The 22020-nt window shown below is 38.1% G+C and overlaps 1 long non-coding RNA gene across 1 annotated transcript; it reads left to right on the forward strand.

Moving 5' to 3' along the window:
* The first annotated feature begins 4001 nt into the window (after positions 1-4001).
* On the forward strand, positions 4002-14612 carry LOC141553811 (uncharacterized). The gene is made up of 3 exons (XR_012485652.1): positions 4002-4293; positions 5031-5256; positions 14349-14612. It is a non-coding gene; the product is annotated as an uncharacterized LOC141553811 (long non-coding RNA).
* Positions 14613-22020: the final 7408 nt, after the last annotated feature.

Here is a 22020-nt window from a genome sequence, read left to right on the forward strand (position 1 = left end):
GACTCATGGGTAAACTGGATGTGTGAGGCAGAGCTGTGCAAGGTCATTAGCTTTACTCTCTCTTCCTGAGTGATCGAAGAAGAATGGAAATACAAAAGTCAATCATTGCATCCTGGGCCACCTCTATTTGTATTGTAGGGAATGAGCCAGTAGACAGAAATTTGAAGTAAGTAAAGGAAGGGGGACGGTGGTAGGGGTGAGGAAGGGCAGGGATTTCAATCCATTGGAGGAAATAGAATAGAAGGAGTCACTTGAAGAAGTGGAAGGCTTAGTCTTAATAAGGAATAGGAACACTTCATCATGTGAGACAGGGGTGAAGGAGGCAGAAAGCATCTGAGTGATAGGGGATAAGGAAGAGGAAGCTCAAGCTAAATAGCTTCAATTTTTTTTTCCCATGTAAAATATGAACAAGGTTTTTAGCTGAGAGTGTGGGGTAAGGGGAAATCATGGGAGTTTTGGGTGATGCAGCTATATTGTTGGGAACATGGCAGTTTTCAGATGGAAACAAGGAATTTATGAAGACAGCTGAGCTTGGCAGGGAAAGATAATGAGTCCTGTTTTGGACCTGTTGAATTTGACAGTTGGTCAGCTCAGGCAGTTAGTGATTGATGTATGATAGGGAGAGAAGCTAGGCCTGAAAATTCAGATCTAGGGAACAATTTCACGAGTACTCAGAGAGGAGAGAATATTTGAGAGGAGAAAGTTGTCAGCTCTGTCACAGAGATAGGTCAGGAAGGATGAGGAGAAGGCTGGAGGAAAACGCTGCCAGATTTGAACATTAAGAGATCATTGGTAGCTTTGTAGAGAGCAAATTTCAGTTGAGTGCGGTTGGTAGGCAGAGGGGTGAGGAGAAAGGACAGAGAAAATGGAAGCAACAAAGTAGATAGTTTTTTTGGAGGAATTTGACTGTGAAAAGAAGAGATATAGGAAGATACCTTAAGGGGATGGAAGGATTGTGTGGGTTTTAAGTGTTAGAAAGATCTGGGAATGGAAAGGAGTCAGTAGAAAGAGAACTGAAAGAGTAGAGAAAAGGGGGATGATGTGAGATGTTTCAGAAAAAGACAACATCTTTATTATACTTCCTTGTAAAAAGGAGGGCTTCAGGGGGGCAGCTAGGTGGCACAGTAGATAGAGCACCAGCCTTGAATTCAGGAGGACCAGAGTTCAAATCTGATCTCACACACTTAACACTTCCTAGCTGTGTGACCCTGGGCAAGTCACTTAACCCCAATTGTCTCAGGGAAAAAAAAAGGAGGGTTTCTTTTGGGAGATGTGGACAGTTAGTGGGCTATGATAGAGATTTTAAAAAAATAAATAAAACATTTAAAGTTCATACTTTAAAATACACACATGCACACACACACATATTTAAAAAGCATTTAAACTACCACATTCTTCTCCATGATTCACTCTGACTTCCTCTATTGTGCTCAAACTCTTCATCCAGAAATCCCTCTCTAGAACCTTGGAACTTATATATTGAAAATGTTCTCTATCTTTTGAGTCTTTCCCTGTGATTGGACAGCTCTTTCTAGACTCGCTGCTTCTCATCCCTCTCCACTTGTCCTCTGGACTTCCTCTACCATGTCCCTCTACTGGGCATCTTTCTCTCCACCTGTACCCTCTCTTGGCTTCTTCTCATGTGCTGGTCTTCCCCCATCAGAATAGAAGCTTCTTGAAGGCTGGCACTTTTTTCTACTCGTATTAGTATTCTCATTGCTTAGCACAGTGCTTGGCACATAATAATCATGTAAGAAATTCTACTTGATTAAATGATGGAATGAAACAAACTATCTCAGATGAAAACACAAAGAAGGCAATTTTGCAACTACCTTGTTAAATTTATTACCCACTTAAAATCTCAAAACTACTTAACAGACGTTTGCAAACTCTTTATTTCTTCATGTTTTAAAATGTTTGAGTTTATTGATGATTGTTAAACTCATAAAAAAGAAAAAAATTAAGGGGAGAGAGGATGATTTATTTGATCAACAGATAGAAGTGGATGTGCTCAAGGATCTATATAAAGGGAAGCTGGTTTGAGGAGTAAAGAAGGAAAGGATGGGGGATAGTGGCAAGAGGTTTCAAGTGTAGAGAAGAGATGAATAAGCTCTAGTCAAATGGCCCCAATTTTCTTAGTTAAGGAGAGAGATCTTCAGCATTTTCAGAATTACAATTCTCACCCAAAATACTAAAGACAAAAAGCAGACATCAACTAATATCTAAAGGCAAAGTAAGAAGTCAAAAGCTTGCTTGTCTCCCTTTTTCCAGGATATTGGTACCAGGAGGAGGAGAGAGTCCGTGGAGGAATGACTAAATTAGTTGTGGGGAGAATAAATTTGAAGCCCCTACCACCTTTAAGATGAAATCTGAATCCAGAAGGGTTCCAAGAATCCCTCTACTTCTGAAGATTCATTCTAACCTGGAAAACTCTGTAGCAATGATTAATGTGTTTCATACTTCCACTGATCCAGGGAATTGTTCTAGGAACATCTCAGTTCAGCTCATGTCTAGAGTAGTCAGTATAATAGCAAGCCAACCAACTAAGGCTACCAATACTTTTTTTTTTAGTCACAAAGATAATTGATTAAAAACCAAATAAAGAACAAAATAAGACTTTCTCCTGTGGTCTAGTTATCAGAAGAAAAAGTGCTTTTGTAGATGGATTCTACAAATGTCAGTAGATTAAATGCCAGAGCTGAAGCTGGGAAGACTTGAGTTCTATCAGGTGCATAATAACTGTGTGACTCTTGGCAATACATTTAATGGCTTTCAGTTTAAGTGTCCTCATCTGTAAAATTGGGATAATAATAGCCTGGACTTTACAGAGCTATTGGGAAGATCAAATGAAAGGCAAGGAATGGGAATTAACATTTATATAGCATCAACTATATGCCAGGGACTATGCTAAGCCCTTTGCAAATATTATCTCATGCAAGCTTCATAACAAGTCTATGAAGGAGGAAATCTTGTTCTTCCCATTTTACAGATGAGAAAACTGAGGCAGACAGAGGCGAAGTAATTTGCTTAGGGTCACACAGCTGCTAAGTCTCTGGCTCTAATTTGAATTCAGGGCCTTCTTGGCCCTGTGCTTTAAGCTCCATGATGCCAACTAGATGAGATAATGTGTAAAACACTTTGAAAACCTTAAGTGTATAAAAGTTAGCAGTTATTAAATAATTTCAGTGCATCAGTGGGGGAAGATCTCAAAACAGCAGAGGAATGGGGACTTTAGTGAAGGCAGTAGCATTGATGATTATCTCTTCCATAGTTCCATCTGCTTCCCATACTGGTACCACCTAGACAGATTGTCTCAGCTCCTGTACTCTGTGTGGTCTTGGGGTTCTGTGGCACTGACCAGACTCCTGTTTCCCTCCCCCCCCATGTTCCTGATCATGTCATCGCTCTCAGTCATCTCAGCTACTGATGAGTAGGTAGCTTGTTTTGTACTTTCCCTCCAATCAGTGCCTGAGTTAGGGCCCTCAGCATTAGGGAACATGCTCTTGATGTTGAAGTGGATATTAGGACAGGCTCTCTCCGCCTTCTTGGTTCCTTGCATGCTCCCTTCCTTCCAACTTTGAGGCAGAAATGCAAGTTTGACTTCTCCATTCTTTTACAGGCAGAGTGCCAGCTGTCAGCCACAGCAGCATCCGTCCTGAATCTCTGAAGACTGGGAAAAGCCATTGAGAGAGCAGCAGCTCTCTTGAAGGACAATCTATATGTAAATACAGTCATCAAGATTGGAATATCACTCCCCCAAATGCATTTCCGTGCAAAAAGAAACATTATCCAACACAGCAAAGGCAGACTGCGTGGAAAATAAAACTTGATTTCAAATATAAATTTGGAATTTTAGAAGGCAACCATTTGCTGTTTTGTGCACAGGTACTGAAGAGAGCTAATGTTTCTACAGCATTTGGGAGCTAATCAGAATATGAATTCCACATGCAGATATAATAGGATTGTACTTTTTTTTTTTTTTTTCAGGAGTTGAAGTAATATTTCCTGAAAAACTATAGGAGGCCAGTCATTGACCTTGAGACCTCAAAGCTTTTGAACTTGTTTGACCACTCCTGTGGATGCAACAATTTCCCCTGTTGACTCTTTTTCTGCTTTGCTATTGGATGATTGATTTTTGAATTTTCCATTTTGTAACCTGGTTTCTTCCCTTGATAATTCATTATTCAGTATATGTAATGATGATCCAAGCTTCTTCCTCACATTCACGTCTGGGCTCCAAGCTGGTTGGCCAGTCAGTCAACAAGCATTTATTTAATAATTACTGTGTACCAGGTACTGTACTAAATCTGGGGCTACAAAGATAGGCAAAAGATGGTCTCTTCCATCAAGGACCTCACCATATAACAGAGGCGACAGCATGTATATATCTTATATAAGCAAGATACACTGGGGAATAGTCTCAAGAGAAAGGTACTAAGATCAAGTAGGACTGGCAAAAGTCTCACAGAAGGTGAGAGTTTAGCTGTGCCGGAGTGCAGAAAGAATTCCAGGCATTGGGGACAAACAATGAAAATTCTTAAAGTGGAGCAATGGAATTTATTGATGAGGATAGAAAAGGAGCCCAGTATCACTGGGTCATCTGGAGGGGAATAGGATGTAAGAAGACTGGAAAGGTGAAAAAGGCATTGACCATGTTGAAAAGGGAGCAGATCAAAGCTTTTACGCAGATCAGTTGTGGGATCCACCTATGAGTGGCCTCTGCACTTCTATGATGGATGAGAAATAGAAACTTACTTAAGAAAAAAATGATATAAAGGATGGTTTCAGAGAACCCCGGGAAGACTTGAAGTGACACAGAATGAAGTAATAATAATGATAATCACAATCACAATGTTGGAAAGCACTTGGCAAGTATTTCATCTTAATCTTCTCCAGGATCATGAAATATTTGTATTATTATCCTCATTTTACAGATGAGGAAACTGAGGCAGATAGAATTTAAGTGACTTATCCAGTCACCCAGTTAAGGATGTATCTGACTTCCTAACTCTATTCTCTGCTTCTTCTAGCTGACAAGAAGAACGATTTACATAATAACACTAATATTGTAAAGATGAGCAAGTTTGAAAAATTGAAGAACTCTAATCAACCATGATGATAAAGAAAGCTACCCATCTTCCTGATGTGGTTCGTAGATAGTGCCCTGGAATATAGTGGGAGACAGATGACATCCTGTCAGCGAGGTGATGGTCAAAAAATTCAGAATGAGAAAAAACATTTGTGGACATGGCCAAGGTAGGAACTTGATTTACTTTACTGTGAAGAGAAACTTAAGAGTTGCCTCAATGCCATGGGGATCATCAAAGGGGGTTTGAGTTATCTTTGACTCCCTGGTGTCTGGCATACTAGATCCTAGTTTTAGAAGGACCCTCTTTCTCAAGTCATCTATTCTAGCCTCCTCTTTTTATAGATAAGGAAACCAAGGCTCACAAAGGTCAAGCAATATGGCATATTTTTATGTACTTTTTTGAATTGAATTGAATCGAATCATAGTGGCTCCTTAAATAATATCCCTGATTAGAAAGATGAGATTTCAGATGGAAAGATACTTGAAGGGTATAATAATTGAAGCATATTACTCAGGATTTCTTGCATGGAAGTACCAAAATATGAAAGATTTTATAGGATGGAAAATATCAATGTTACTAGAATGGAGCCAGCCAAAGAATCCAAGGTAGTAATTCCTCCATGTTTGATCAAGTAGTGCCAAAGACTCTCAACACAGGAGAATGGGGTAGTATGAGATTGCGTGGTTGGGAATGAAAGATAGATACAGATATAGAATGATTAAAAGGAGGTGGATGTCAAGGGTTCTTAATTCAGAGTCTTTGAACTTGGGTTTATAAATAGTTTGATAACTATATTTTATTAAAATTGGTTTCCCTTAAAAAAAAAAAAAGAACAGTCAGCTATGGTTCCTGTTCATAGATAGTTTCACAGACTGAAAGGTCAAGGGAAATTTAGAGAGCAGTAGGTCTGTATATTACTTTTTGTGATGTTCTAAGCATCTCTTTGGGCATGTCAGTGTTTGTGTGTGCATGTGTATGCACATATGTTTGGGCAGACAGTGACATCTCTGGGACATCGATGTAGATGTTGCTGGGGAGGGAGGGAGTCAGTATGAGGAAGGAGAAAGTTAAAGCTTTTTTTTGTTAATTATTTTGTTAATTAGCTGTTAATCTCTGTTTATGTGACATTAAAGGACTGCAAATATTTCTGGATCTTTTAAATTTGGCACCTCAGGGATATCCTAGATAACCATCTTAGCTACAAAAGGTCATGGTCCAGTCATGTAACCAGAATGAGAATTAACAGATGGAAAGCATGAATGTTGCACTGGTATTTGCAAAATATTCGTAGACCTAAAGGATAGGCTGAAAGAAATTGGATAGATTCTTAGTGGAGAAGGACATCTTTGAGAATTGCAGCTGATGGGAAGGTATCAGTGGATTGCAATATGAAAGGAATACCCACAGAGATGAGATCTTGGATTAATCAATTATCAAAGTGTTTCTGACCAAGAAGGAGGGGGAAATACTCTTCAATTGTCCATCATTTTAATGGAGGATTTTCCCCTACTTATTTGTAGAAAATTTCTTATGAAGTATAATCTCCAGTGAGAATAGAACCTCAATGAGTCCATATGTCTTTCACATTTGAATATTAAATTATGTAGCTATAAATGGTTGGGAAATCAGGGTAAAGACTTCTGAGAGACTATAAGAAGCTGGATAAAAAACCCTCAATGACATTAGTTAATAAAATAGGAAGAATGTATGAGAAAATCATGAAAATTGATCTGTCATAATGATATGATTGTTGCTCTAGATCTAGAGACCACCACAAAGTTCATGTAGATTCTAGCTTTTTAAACTGTGATTAATGATCCCAAGAGGAGTTTCATAACTAAATGTGGGGGGCTGTGAAATTATGAATTATTATCAGTAAATATTTGATTTATATACCTATTTTATGTATCTATATAGTCAGGGCCATGTAAAAACTTTTCATGTGAAGAGGGATTGTGGGTGGAAAAAAGTTTAAGAAGCCCTGATATAGATCAACACTTTCATTTTACAGGTGAAGGCAATATGATCTAAAAGGATTAAGTGATTTTTTTTTTGCCAAAGTCACATGAAATAGTATGAGATAGTGATAGTGAAAGGGGAGGATTTGACCCCAGATCTATTTACTCCAATCTTCATTTCTATATATGTCATACCATCGTAGATCAGACAGTTGAAAGAGCACTCCATTAGGAGTTAGGACACCTAAATCTATGGTCCTCAGATTTAATCCTTGACATCTGGAGAAGTCATTTTAGCTCAGTCCATCCAACAATGCTGCTTCCTCATTTTTATTCTGATTGGTGTGTAGGGGAATAAAATCTCTTAGTCCACTTTGCTAATCCCTGGGCTGAAGGCAGGAGTTCAACATTTTCAAATATAATACAGAAGGTTGGAGGAGGGTGGGATTGATGAAAGTAAGTCTGCAAATCTTTTGAGTCATAAGCTGTAGAAACTGAGATTTGCTTTGGATCCCAGGGAGACAGAAGAGTGCCTTTTCTGAAGAAATATGAGTTAGGAAGAGCAGGGGGAAGAGGAAGAATTTTACATTTTCTTCAACTTTCAAGTGTTTTTGTGGCAAAAAAGTAAAGAAAAAAATTGGAGACTTTTATGGAGAGACCATTAGGAAATAAGGAATAAAATGTACTCTCTTGCTTTCTTGTCTGTGTGGATGGGAACTAAGTACTCTCCAAAGAAATTTCTATCTCAGATTTCTCTGACCCTCAGCCCATGAGTGTTCACATTATTTATTTTGTCAATACCAAACTTTTAGAGGCATTCCATGGTAAGGATCTCCCCTCCTCCAAATGCCCCAGAATCACAACCAGTTGAGTGATCCTTTTGTCTGTGGCTTCTTTATGATACTAATTATGTGGTAAGGCTCGTGGTTGACAATCTCCATGTTCCATGGTGGATTAATATGATTCAGGCAGCTAGTGAAGCCCAGGGATGAGAAGTTTAACTACATATGCTTGACCTTTTGGAAAAATCATTATAATTGGAAAATTACAAAAATTGCTCTCCTAGATAATGAGTTTTCTTCAACTTAGTCATTTCCAAAGAATGGATTATGTTTTGATAATAATATTAATACAACATTTATTTTGTCAGTATAAAACTTTCAGAGATGGTCCATAGTAAGAGGTGCCTCCCCCTTCCCAAGATGCCTTGGAATTCTTTTTTTGTTAAATGGTACTTTAGGGCTTGCAAAAATACTTTGCACATATCTTGTTTGATCCTCTCAAAACCTTGTGAGGTGGATGCCATTATTATTCTCATTTTGCAAATGTGGAAACTGAGGCTTAGTGACTTGCCCAGAGTCACACAGCTAGAAAATATCTGAGGGAAATTCAAATCTAAATCTTTTTGTCTCCATCTCCAGAGCTCAGCTTCCTACACTGTAGCTCAGGAATGTGGTTCCAGTTAGGAAGCCGCTAATATGATGAGGTCCTTGGCAACATATCCTTCTGGACTGCTGGTACTCAAAATGGGATCACTCTCCCATCCTATTAATGTCAGGTAGAAATCCTCTCTTCCCTATAGATAGAGAGTGTGATGAAGTAGCTGGTGGGATGTTCATATACATGTTGGGATGTTCATACACAGGTTTCTTTCTTCCTTTCTTCTTCCTTCCTTCCTTCCTTCCTTCCTTCCTTCCTTCCTTCCTTCCTTCCTTCCTTCCTTCCTTCCTTCCTTCCTTCCTTCCTTCCTTCCTTCCTTCCTTCTCTTCCTTCCTTCCTTCCTTTTCTTTCTTTCTTTCTTTCTTTCTTTCTTTCTTTCTTTCTTTCTTTCTTTCTTTCTTTCTTTCTTTCTTTCTTTCTTTCTTTCTTTCTTTCTTTCTTTCTTTCTTTCTTTCTTTCTTTCTTTCTTTCTTTCTTTCTTTCTTTCTTTCTTTCTTTCTTTCTTTCTTTTCTTTCTTTCTTTCTTTCTTTCTTTCTTTCTTTCTTTCTTTCTTTCTTTCTTTCTTCCTTCCTTCCTTCCTTCCTTCCTTCCTTCCTTCCTTCCTTCCTTCCTTCCTTCCTTCCTTCCTTCCTTTCCTTTCCTTTTCTTTCTTTTTCTTTCTCTGAGGCCATTGGGGTTAAGTGACTTGTCCAAGGTCACACAGCTAGAAAATGTTAAGTGTCTGAGGTAAAATTTGAACTCAGGTCCTGTTGACTTCAGAGCTGGTGCTCTATCCACTACTTCACCTAGCTTGCCCCAGTTTCATCTTTTTCAACAGAATTTCAGTGGTAACCCCATACATCATTTCTTTTTAATCCTTTTTAAAACAGAAACAAAATATGACAGCTTTTCACATACACTAAAATTGCAGTGGATGGCCCAGCTTCCTCTATTATTTGCCAATTTGGAGCATGGCAGGATTGCTAATTGTGCAGCTTGTATACTGATGGAGCACCAAGGTCCCTTTTCTTTTTTCTTCATTTTGATTTCCCAGGATACAGACATCTTCTTCAATCTTCCTCAAGCCCCTAGTCATATCCTCCTCCTAAATAAGAAGAAACAAAAAATCAAACAATCAAATTCTCAATTTGCAGACAAGTTATTTCTTAAGAGTCTGTGATTCTGATGATCAGATGGCACATTGAGAAATGGAAAGATTTTCTTTTCCTTTTTTTTTTTCGGGTCAACTTTATTTACTGCCCTGTGCTTTCATACCCATTTCTGGCTGAGTATTGTTATGATAATGTGTCTGGAAGGAATTGCAGGTATCATAAGAGGCCCTGGAGAGTATTTCTAGATCAATTTAATCAACCAAAGCACTCTGGACTTACTGGGAATGGATCTAATTGTCCTATCATATTAGAAAAGTTAAAATAGACTCTTGGTATATTAAACCAAGAGGACATTTAATAGATTTTATAGGCGTCTTATATGGCAATGGAGAAGAGATAAATGTCCTTGAAAGAGATTTAGATGTTCATTATTGATTATTTTTAAAAGATGATAACATTTTGAGAGATTTCAATGTTCTAAATGCTTAATTCCTGTGCTAGACACTCTCTCCATACCCACTTAGTGAAAATGTGGAAAGAATGACAATGCATTCTCAAAGTTACATTTCTAATTAAGCCTATTTATTCTTGACATAGTTGCAAATGGAATATAGTGACTTTATGATATTTACCTTTTGTAAGGTGGGAATGATTTAGATATTTTATTATCTTAAAATAATACAAATTGGAGTAGACTAGCCAGCTTCATATGACACTGCCATGCTGAGAGTGTCACAATGATATACTTTATTCACCTTTACTACCTCCATTACTATTGTCCCTGTTATAATCAACATTGCAATCATTCACATTTTTATTACCTCATATCATCCAAATCATCATCATCAAAATCACTACTGATGCAAACTGTCTTATCATTACTATCATCTCCACAATCAATTTTATCATCCCCCAAATCATCTTTACCTTCATCACCCATCATCTTTACCATCAAATTCAAATCATGTCTATCATCACTATCATCTCCACAATCAATTTTACTGTCACTCAAATCCTCTTTACCATCATCACTTAAATCATCTTTACCATCAATATCATCAAATTCAAACCACCTTATTATCACTATTGTCTCTACAATCAATTTTATCGTCACCCAAATTATCTTTATCATTACTATCAATAAAACCAAATATCTTTGTTATTACTGTTAGCTCTACAATCACCCAACTCATCTTTACCATCACTATCATCAAATTCAAATCATGTTTATCATCACTATTATCTCCACAATCAACTTTTCATCACCCAAATCCTCTTTACCATCATCTAAATCATCTTTACCATCACTATCATCAAATTCAAACCATCTTTATTATCACTGTTGTCTCCACAGGCAACTATTATCCACATAATCTTTAGCATTACCATCTTGATAGCTGTCTCTGCCTCCATCATCAGCACAAGGGCAAAAAAAGATAATGAATTTGGAACTGGAAGGGGCCCTGCAAGTCATCCAGTTTAAGTCTCTCCTTTTTCTAAAGGAGAAAACTTCAAGGAGTTAGGGAGAGAAGAGAATTGAGAGGAAGAAGGTGAGATTATTCACATTACAGTTTTAGGGTAAAGGAGATAGAGTAGGTCCATTAAAGAAAGAGGAGGTGACTCTGGGGAGTGGGAGTTTTGGCATTTATTCTGTATATTCTTATGTATGTGCAAGTTGTTTGACAGAATACAAGTGACTGTGTCATTTTGTCTTGGCGTCTTCAGCACCTAGAATAGCGCTTGGCATTTTGTAGATGCTCAATAAATGCTTAGAACTCTGAATGGGGAGTCAGGAAGCCCAAGATTAAAATCCTGCCTTGGACACTCACTAGCTCTGGAACCATGGGTAAATGACAATGTCTTTTAGACTCAGTGTTTTCTCTGGGTCTTAACTTCCTTTTCTGGAAAGGCACAGGGTTGGTCTTGGTTGGCCTCAATGAGCTCCAAAGTCCCTTCCTGGCTCTGACATTCTGTGTTCTAAGCTTCCTGTTGGTAGCAGTGTTATAGACTGCAAGGTCCCTTCTAGCTTTATTTTTCTATATTCTAATATTCGAAGACCAGCTGCAATCTTTTGCCTCTCTCCTCAGTTTAGATTTCTTTCTTGGAAAAGCACAGAGCTTGACTAGGTGACCTTGAAGGTTCTTCCCATCTCTGATATATTTTCTGAGGCCCCTGATGGGTGATGAAGGTAAAGGCCCTTCCTATCCTCTGTGTTTTGTGTACAAAGTTCAAACATCAAATTCTTTGTTCTAATGTTCTAGGCTTAATCTAAGTCTGTTGTTGTAACGTGCTGTTGGCTCCAGAAGCTACCAATCACTCTCTGGGAGGAGATCTGCTGTGTCAACTCAAATCTCTCGGACAGATTCTTCTTCCTGTAGAGAACCGTTGTCTCCAGACAATTGCTGTTAACTCTAGTCCAGACTAGTACTACCACTATCACTACCACCACAACTACAACGACCACTACCACTACACTATTATTACCATTATCACTTCTACTACTGCTACTATACCATAACTACCACCACCACTACCACTACTACTGCTTTACTACTACTACTACCACTACTACTACACTACTATACTTCTACTACCACTGCTACTACCAGTATGACTAGTACTACCACCATCATTACCATTACCACTACTACTACTACTTCTACTACTACTGCTTCTACTAATATGACTAGTACTACCACCATCACTACCACCACAACTACAACTACTAAATACCACTAAAACTACACTATTACTACTATTATATTACTGCTACTACTACTACTGCCATCACTACCACCACCATTATTACTACACTATTACCACTATTACTACTGCCATCGCTACTTCTACATCACCACTGTTACTTACCACCACACCACCACTAGCACTAATTCTCCTCTTTCTCCTCCATTGGACTGCATCTATTCCTGAAAATGGTTTTGACTTTTAGAGTTTCAAGCTCAGCAAATTTTTGAAGCCATCAATACCGGATCCTGTAGCTTATTAATATGTTTGAGGACCAGGCAAGAGAGCTAATTAATAAAAGAAATGTTACTGGGAAGGTCTGTTCTGGGCATTTTCATTAGCAAGTTGAGAAAGAAGTAAGCAAAGAATCGATGGCACTAAAGCAGACATGATTGACTGTAATTACTGAGCTTGTTTAAGGCTATTGACTAGTGGCAAGATGGACAATCAAAGCTGAGACTTGGCACCTGAAAAAAAATGAAATGAGAAACATTAATGAGGAAAACATGTAGTGCAGGGCCCTCAGTCACCACCCAGACAACCAAGGCAAATGTGGGGTCTCAATCTTCCTTGGAGCCAAAATAGTTCAACTGAGATTTAAAAAACATATTCCGTTATTAAATATCAAACAAACAAAAACATGTTCATTAAAATGCTCAGGATGTTTGCCCTGATTATGAAATAATGGCTTTGTTTTTAAATGCTTGACTTATGTCTAGACCGTAACCAGACAGAAAAATAGGGCAAGCATTGTTCTAAGCACTGGGGGGTACCAATCCCCTCCTCCCACAATTTTTTGATGTTGTTCTGTTGTGTCTGACTTTGTGACCCAACTGTAAACTTCTTGTCTCTTTTCATTTTTTCAACCACATGACTCAGAACCTGCTCAATATCCTGTTCAAGATCCATTTATTTATGTTAATAAATATAATCTCATCAATCATGTTGCATTTATTAACATTATATATTATAGAGGTAAAAATGAATACTATGGTTATATTGCTTCTTTTTCTCTTCATAGCTTTCTCTAAGCAGATTTGCATTTAGAGTCAGAAGACCTGAATTCAAATTCTAACACTGCTTCTTATTATCAGTAAGAATCAGTAATGATAAGGACGGTTTTTATTGTTATAGGGATTTCCCAAGTAAGGAACTTCCTTTCCCTGGGAAAGTTGGCACTTTCTCTAGGATTGAATGAATCACCTAGAACCCTGAGAAGTTACTTACTTAGGATCATATAACCAAGATGTAGCTGAGAGGGGCTTGAGCTTTCTCCCCACATGATAAGCTATCTATCTCTTAAATGAACTCCTTTCCCTCTCCTTCCCAATCCCAAGACAGTGTCTCCTCAGCAGCGGGCATATGCCAATGTCCTGGGCTTTCTGTTTCCCTTCCTGGAGTGGTGCTGCCCTTTCTCCCTTCCAAGTCAGCTTATGCTGTAACTCTTGTCCTCGGTGCAACAATCTCCAGGAACAGCTCTGCCGGTGAATATTCTGACCTTGTCTACACAAGTAAAGTGAAGGAGGCTACTTGAACAAGATGATAAAGTATATCAGTGTAGATGGCTGATCTGAATAATTCAAATAAAGCTAAATAAAGAAAAAAAGATATTCCAAAAAAGTCTCAACTTTTAATTTCACTTCACATATAAAGACATAACCTGTTATTTGTGACCTAATCAAGGTATTGAATAAAACAGATAAAAAAAATTCCCTTCTCTAAATTTGTCATCTAATCAAATATTTAAGTGCCTACTCTTCCATTTTGTTGGGTCTTAATTTTTTTTTAGTCGGCAACCAGGATTAGGTGACTGCCTCAGGTCACACAGTTAATAAGTGTCAAGTGTTTGACTCCATATTTAAACCTGGGTCTTCCTGACTCTAGAACCAGAGCTCTATCCACTGCACCACCTAGCAGCCCCATTTGGGTCTTAAATTTGAAGATGAAGCAGGAACTCTCTCTGAGTTTAAGTTAAAAAAAAGTTTTATCTGTTCACGGACTTTGAACTCTCTCTTCTGTGCAGGTCGTTTGGCTGTGAAAGGATGAACATTTTTCAGTTTCAGGGAAAAGAAATAAAATATCTTCGTGATTCTGGACAACAGCCTAATCACCAGTATTAAAGTGACTTGAAATGAGAAGAAGGTAAGAAGGTGGCCAGCTCTGATTAAAGAGATTCTTCTCTTCATTTATCTAAAAATCTCTTTCCCGTGGTTATTCTGGGGTGTCAGAGGCACATTAATTTAAAACTGATTTAGTACAGTCCCTTCAGTTTTCAAATGAAGAAATCAAGGTCCAGAGATCTTACAGGATCATGAATTAAAAAGTAGTAGAGGTCTCAGAAACCATCTAGACCATCTGCTTCCTTTTACAGAGCAGGAAAGTAGGGCAGAGAGAGTTTGAATGAATTGTTAAGGTCACACATAACTAGTGTCAGCAGTGATGTTTGAAGCCAGGTCTCTATTTCTGGGGACAGCTAGACAGTACAGTGGATAGAGCACCAGGCCTGGGACCAAGAAGTCCTGAGTTCAGATTCAGCCTCAGATACTTAATAGCTATGTGATCCTGGATAGGTCACTTAACCCTGATTGCCTCAGTTTCCTTATATGTTAAATGAACTGGAGAAGGAATTGGCAAACCACTTCAGTATCTCTGCCAAGAAATGGCGTGGGATCATGGGAGCATTGGATACTTTTGAAAAATAACAGCTATAATTCTGTCTCCAGATACAGAACTTGTTCCTTCTGTCATATTCTTTAACTTGCTATCCCTTTCCTTTTTGGTCAGGGTCCTGAGGTGTCTCAGCCTTATGTCCTCAGGCCTTTCACAGAGGTCCCCTCCCCAACTCCACCTTGTGCCAGACACCATAATTAGTGGCCATAGCCTTGCTAAAGATTTCCTTTCTTTTCTCCTTCCTCCAATCCGTCCCCCCAACCCTCAGCACTGGATACACTAGCCTGAATTTAGTAAGAACTCAATAAATATGGTCGACTGGCTTCTGTTTTTGGATACTCCTAGGAGCCAGAGATGCAGCCTGTCACCTCCTGGGTTGAATGCAAAATAGCTAGCTTGATTCATCAGTCTCCCTGCCCCTCACCCCAACTGGAGGTGAGCCAGGCTGTCCAAGTCTGCCCAGTCTCAAGAAAGGCTACAAGTCAATAGGGAAGAAGAATAAATGCTGGGCATGGGGACAAGGAGGATTTACTGTGAACCTCTGGAGGTGGGCCAGGTTGGGAAACCCAGGGGGCCAGGCCACTTTCAGGAGCTCTTTAGAGTCCACTAGACTTCAGGGAACAGTCAAGGAAGGCCACATTTCTTGTGTTTACTTTTGTGGTGTTTTTCTTAGTGTAGGAAATAAAGTTTAGGGGATCTGTGTCTACTGCCAGCCAAGGCCCTGGAACATCCTGCTGCATATTATTTGAATTAGCAGGACCTTTGGGGATTCTGGGAGATTAAACATGGTCCATGATTCTGGGATCTTGGATGAAATCCTCCAAGGACTAATTCTGAAGAAGTAGATGAACTGGGGAAGGCAAAACAAGCATTTATTAAGTGCTTATACATGCTTTACAAATATATCATTTGATCTTCACAATATTGGGGATGCTATTATCCCCATTTCATAGCTGAGGAAATTGAGGGAGACAAGTTTAGGTGATTTGTTAGATCACAGAACTACTAAGTGTCTGAGGCTATAGTTGAACTCAGATTTTCTTACTCTTGGCTCAGTTTTTTGTTACTTTGGTGCCTTTAACTTTTTAAGATTACATTTGAATAATTTTTATTCAACCACATTGTGGTAAAGGATAGAAACCTTAAAAAACAAACTGAAAAAGAAATCATTCACTAAACAGTTGCATTGTCCAACAAAAAGCAAATTTCTACATCAACCAATTCTGAAACTATGTCTCTTTCTGCATTTTAAATTCATTCCTTTGTCAGGAGATGAGCCTCATTATTTTTTCTCCATTCTTTTGGATCCTTAGATTATCATTGTGCTGACCAGAGCTTTTCTCTATGTCATTTTAAAAATTGTTTCTCTAGGTTTTTACTCACTTCTTCCTCTATCAGTTCTTAGAGCTTACTGTAAATATTTGGAGATTTTTGTCATCATCATCATCTTTCTTGGTCTTATTCTTATTCTTCTCCTCCTCCTCTTCCTTCTCCTCTGTTTCCTCTTCCTCATTTTCTTCTCCTCTGCCCCTCCTCCTCTTCCCCTTCTCCCTATTCCTTCTCTTCCCTCTGCTCCTTTTCTTCCTCCTCCTCCTCTTCCCCCTTCCTCTTTTTCCTCCTCCTCCTCCTTCTTTTTGCTCTTCTTCTTTCCCTCTTCCTTTTCCTCCTTTTCCTCCTCCTCCTTTTTCTTCTCCATTTCCTCTTCTTCCTCCTCCTTTTTCTTCTTCTTTTCTTCTCCTTTAACCATTCTTCTTCTTCTTCCTCTTTCTCTTCCCCCTCCTTTTTTGGGTATAAGTCTAATAATGGTATTGCTGGGTCAAATGGTGTATACAGTTTGGTAACTTTCTGGGTATAGGAAAGGATAATGATTTTGAAACACTTCAGAACTCTGATAGAAATAGTGACTAACCAGAACTTCTTGCATTTTGGCAAAGAGGGGATGGATTAGAGGTGCAGAAGGAGATACCAATTTTTAGAGATGACCAGTGTATACATTGGTTGTTCTTGATTATGTTTATCTGTTATTTGTTGATGGTGGTTTTAATGGGTAGTGGGAGATGTAAACAGCTCTAAAAAGGAAAGAAAAGAGATCATTAAGATATTAAAAGACATTACATCCTGATGCTTTGCCAGATTTTGGTAAACATTAGCATTGAGGAGTTTGAGTTTTAGTGTTACTACCCACTTGGGCAAGTCACTTTATTTTGCTCTCACATGCATTTAATTATTCATTTTTGTATATCTTTATGTATTTATTCATTTGTTTTAATTAGCAAACACAATAAGGTCTTGCATTCTATAAATTTTCTAATCAGTTATGTGGTTATCCCTGTAAAATCTCTAATTGTTCATGAAAGTCTTCATTTTCCTTTTTAGTTTTATTTAGAAATCTCAAAATTGTTATGATAACCAGTCTATCTCACACCACCATGGTGGCAGGCTCTCCTCCTTAGCTTCTCCACTGAAACCAAGACTCCAGAAGGCCTTTAAGAAAGCTAGCCTGAGCCCCAGGCAAGGAAACTGGATTGTAAAGGAGATAATAAAGGATTTGGACTTTAATACATGGCTATTCTCCTGGTGATTAGTCTACTGAAAAGGCTGCCCCAAAGATCTCTGGAAAACTAAACAAAGAACATTACAACAAAAGACAGAGATACTACCAGCATGCATTTCTTCTATGCATCCTTGGTCTGGTCTAGATATTCTATCTTGACTTTATTGGAGCAAACAGGTTCAAATTCTGGCTATATCATGGATTGGTTGTATGGTCTTGGATAAATTGCTTCATCTTTGTGGACTTCATTTTCCTTATCTGTAAATTGAGGGAACTGGACCAGAAGGTCTTTGAGGTTTCTTTGTAACATCATATCCTCTGATAGCAACACATGACATTTATTTAGCCCTTTAAGGTTCATAAAGCTCTCTATGTTCACGAATCTGGCTGGATCTCCCAACAGCTCCATGAGGTGGTCTCTCTGCTTCTAGTCTGTCCTCTCTACACTTTATTCTCCTGATAGCTACCAATATAGTCTTCCTCCAATACAAATCTGATGATGTCTGTCCTCTATTCAGAGAACCCTCTCCCCTTTTTACTTTCCTATTGCTTCTGGAACGAAATGTAGATTACTCACATCAAGCTCACTAAAATCTGTCTCCAACTTTAGACTTTCATATTATTTCCTACTCTAGTACTCCACTTTCCAATCAAATTTGTAGTTGTTCTCAGAAACCACCATTCTCTTTTCTTCCTCTGATTCCCTGTAGGCTGTTTCCCAAACTTGGGATGCTCTTCTTTGTCATAACTTCTTTTCATCATCTTGGGTCAGGTAACAGAGTCTACCATGAAGCCTTCCTTGAGTTATCCAATTGGACGTGTTTTCCCTCTTTAATTTACTTTGTATTTATATATTTTTGCATATATTACATCCCTGTCCATTCCTCTCCTCTCACATAATATAAACTGCTTCAAGGCAGGGATTCTTTATTTTTTAAGTGGAATGATTTACTAAATTTATTTTTATTCTGAATTGGAAAGCATCAATTAAAGTTTGCATGCATAGAATAGAAAAAAAACTCACCCATGTAAATGTAGATCTCTATTCTGTACAGTTTGTTTTTTGAAAAGAATATAAAAATATGACACATCACTTTCAAAGTTGTCTTGCTTCTTGTCTCTTTTGGATTTTGAAATATTTCTATTTTTCTTTTGACTGCCTTAAATTAATCCTGCTTCTCTTCTTCTTCCCACTTTCTCCTACAAAAAGGATAATAAAAGGAAAAAGAAACTTGGGGAAACTTGGATATAGGTCTAGTAATGATATTTCTGGGTCAAATGTTGTATGCAGTTTGGTATACATGCATGATCTCATTTGAATCTCCATAAAAGATATTATCATCTTTGGAGATCTTGGGGAAAAAAGGAAAAAAAAAACTTTAGTTCTTATAATAAGCTTAATCAAGGAAAACAAATTCTCCCATTGGCTGTGCCTAAAAAAGTATTTTTTTTAATTAGGGAAGGGATTCTTTCATTTTCATCTTTTTAGAATCCTCTTATGTCTAGTATATAAGATCCTTTATTTAGAATGAGAGAGATCCTTAAGAGCTACTAGATAGCTTCATTTCATACCAATCCCTTCATTTTACAGAGCAAAGACCCAGAGAGATAAAGTGATTTGCCCATATTCACTCAGGGATTCTGGGATTTGAACTCAGGTCTTTTGACTCCAGAGCCAGTGGACCTTCCATAATATGAGGATTTGTGGAATTGAATGGACTATTTCCTCCCTTTCCAGATGGGGATGCTGGCACAGAGTACCATCCCAAGGAACTGGCCTGTAGTTTTATGACTGGTTAGCAGCTAGGCTTAGAATAGAATCTGGGTGATTTATGTCATGATGCCAGAACCCGTTCTCAGGAAAGCATTCTCAGAAAAATCCATAAAAGAATTAAAAAAAAAAAAAAACTTTTCAAGACTTCAGGAAGTTCCAAGTGATTTCTTTATGTTAACAAGAAGGAACTGAGATGATAAAATAACTTATTCTTTTTTTTCTCATTGTAAAATAAAGAATATTTCTAGTAGAGCCACAGGGGAAGACTAATGAGGAGGAATAATTATGGGATGCCATACTGCTGCCTACCAAGACTTTTCAGATTAGGCTGATGCTTGTTAATTAAATTATAAACAAAGAGACCACATCAGTAACCAAAGGCTGCCAAGCCCCAGACTTCTGTGCTAATCCTATGTAATGAAGTCCCTTGCATGACAGATCCTTCCTGACTATCCCTTTTCCTCTTTGGAAACCCCATTCTTCTTGCCCCCATGATGATGATCTCTGCATTGAGATGCTTTCTTTGGGATCCATAAATAACTGTTTTCTTTTGCTCAGAGTTCAGCCTTTCAGAGAGAGGCCTCCGGAACCTGTGCCAGAGGGTCTATTTTAAGGGTAGTTGCCCTCTATTGTTTTGTGGTGGTAGGAAAAAAGCAACAGACTTAGGGATGGCAGGGGAACTAGGAAGCAAGCCAAGGGCATGCTCTGCAAAGCAACTGATGTAAGACCATAAGGCATCATGTACTGAGTGTACCCTCCCCTCCTCTCCCATTTCTAGCACACAAAATAGGGCAAGTCTGAATTGTGGCATAGAGGGCACAGATGAGGAAGGACAGAATGAGAACTGTGATAGGGAAATCCTGTTATAGAGGAAAGGACTCGCTGGTAGGTGCTGGTTTTGAATTCTGCCCCTTGCAATCTGTGTGAGCTGGGGCAAGTTCCAGCATTTCTCTGGGTCTCAATCTTTAAAATAGGGTTGGGAGGTTGGAGTGAGGTTCCTTTTATAGTAGATAGATGAGTTGTGACCTTGGAATCGTCTTTGCTCCAGGGCTAGGATTCTACCTAACAAATGGTGCCTTTTGTTGAACATCTCATTTAAAAATTTTTATTTTATTTTTTATTTTATTTTTTGACATCTCATTATTGAACACATAATTTAATCATAAATATTATTGCAATCAGACACTATAATGAACTTTTTGGTAAACTCTGATTTGGTGAACTGAGACTTTCTGTCCACATCTTTCTATCTATCCCATCTCTAACATGTCCATCATGTTATTTAACCACATGCATTACTGTAACCAGACATTATTGTAACCAGTCAATATAAAACCTGACACAAGTTGCATCGTGGACATAGTTTCAGAAGAAAAGTATTTAATGAGACATCGTTTAGCACAGAGAATGCTGGACTTGGAGTCAAATAGGCCTCTGACACTTGTTAGCTATATTGACTCAGAATAAATCATTTAACATTTTAAAAACTCAGTTTCATATTTCTTAAAATGCAGATAATAATCTTTTTTTTTTTTTTTCCCCCCTGAGGCTGGGGTTAAGTGACTTGCCCAGGGTCACACAGATAGGAAGTGTCAAGTGTCTGAGACCAGATTTGAACTCGTTCCTCCTGAATTCAAGGCTGGTGCTCTATCCACTGCGCCACCTAGCTGCCCCACAGATAATAATCTTTGATGGAGATTCAAATGAGATGCAAAGTGCTTCCCATACCTTTCACTGATATATAAATTTCACTAGTTTATTATTATTGTTATTATTAATGTTATTGTGCATTAACTGTGACATTATTTATGTAGATGTAATAGACCTGAAATGCTATCTTTTATATTATATATATATATCCATATGTAATATATTTTATTGCTTTTTATCCATTTTCCCCCTTGTTGTTATAATTTACGAAAAACAAATAAATGAAAAAGATCATTCAAAACCCAATATATTTCAAATTATTTATAATCTGTGAAAAATGTATGCGAGAACTCTAATTAAACAACAGTAAAAACATCTCCTTTGCTTCCATGTCTCCGTCTGAATAATTTTGCTTTCAGATATTTTAAAATTTTGTTGCTGTGATTACAATCTTTATTTTTCAAATCATTGCATATTCTTTTAGTTTAAAAAATGCTGGGTTGGCCATTTGGATTCTACTTTCTTCTATCTTTATCTCTTCATGTGATTTCTTCCATATTTCTATGTATTCTTCACTTATGTCACTTCTTATAGGTCAGTAACTTTCTATTACAGTCATTTCTCTAATTTATTAACCACTTCTATTGTTGATAAACACATTTTTAATCCAATTACCCTGTTCCAAGGGTGATTTTGCTGGTTTTTGATGATTTATGCTTTGAAGTCTTCCTCATTCTTGATAATTTTTGCCTTCATCTCTAGTTAGAGAGCCCATGACTGTCAAAACAGATCTGGAAAAAGCCAACGGAAAGCATTTATTCTGAGCTTTGGGATAGGCGAGTTTGCAGATCTCTGGGTAAAGTATGTGTCTGGGCTTCCTCAATGAAGTATTTTCAGCAACAAGTTGTCAGTGAAGTCAGGGACTTGGTGGGTCAGGATTAGATACCACCCACCCTTGTGTGTGACCTCCCCTTTTCTCCCTCCTCTTTCTCTCCTCTCCTGGGTGACTGACTGGCCCACTGTCACTGCCTCTCAACTGGGTCTCCA

Source organism: Sminthopsis crassicaudata, chromosome 2, assembly GCF_048593235.1.
Source record: "Sminthopsis crassicaudata isolate SCR6 chromosome 2, ASM4859323v1, whole genome shotgun sequence".
NCBI classification, from domain to species: domain Eukaryota; kingdom Metazoa; phylum Chordata; class Mammalia; order Dasyuromorphia; family Dasyuridae; genus Sminthopsis; species Sminthopsis crassicaudata.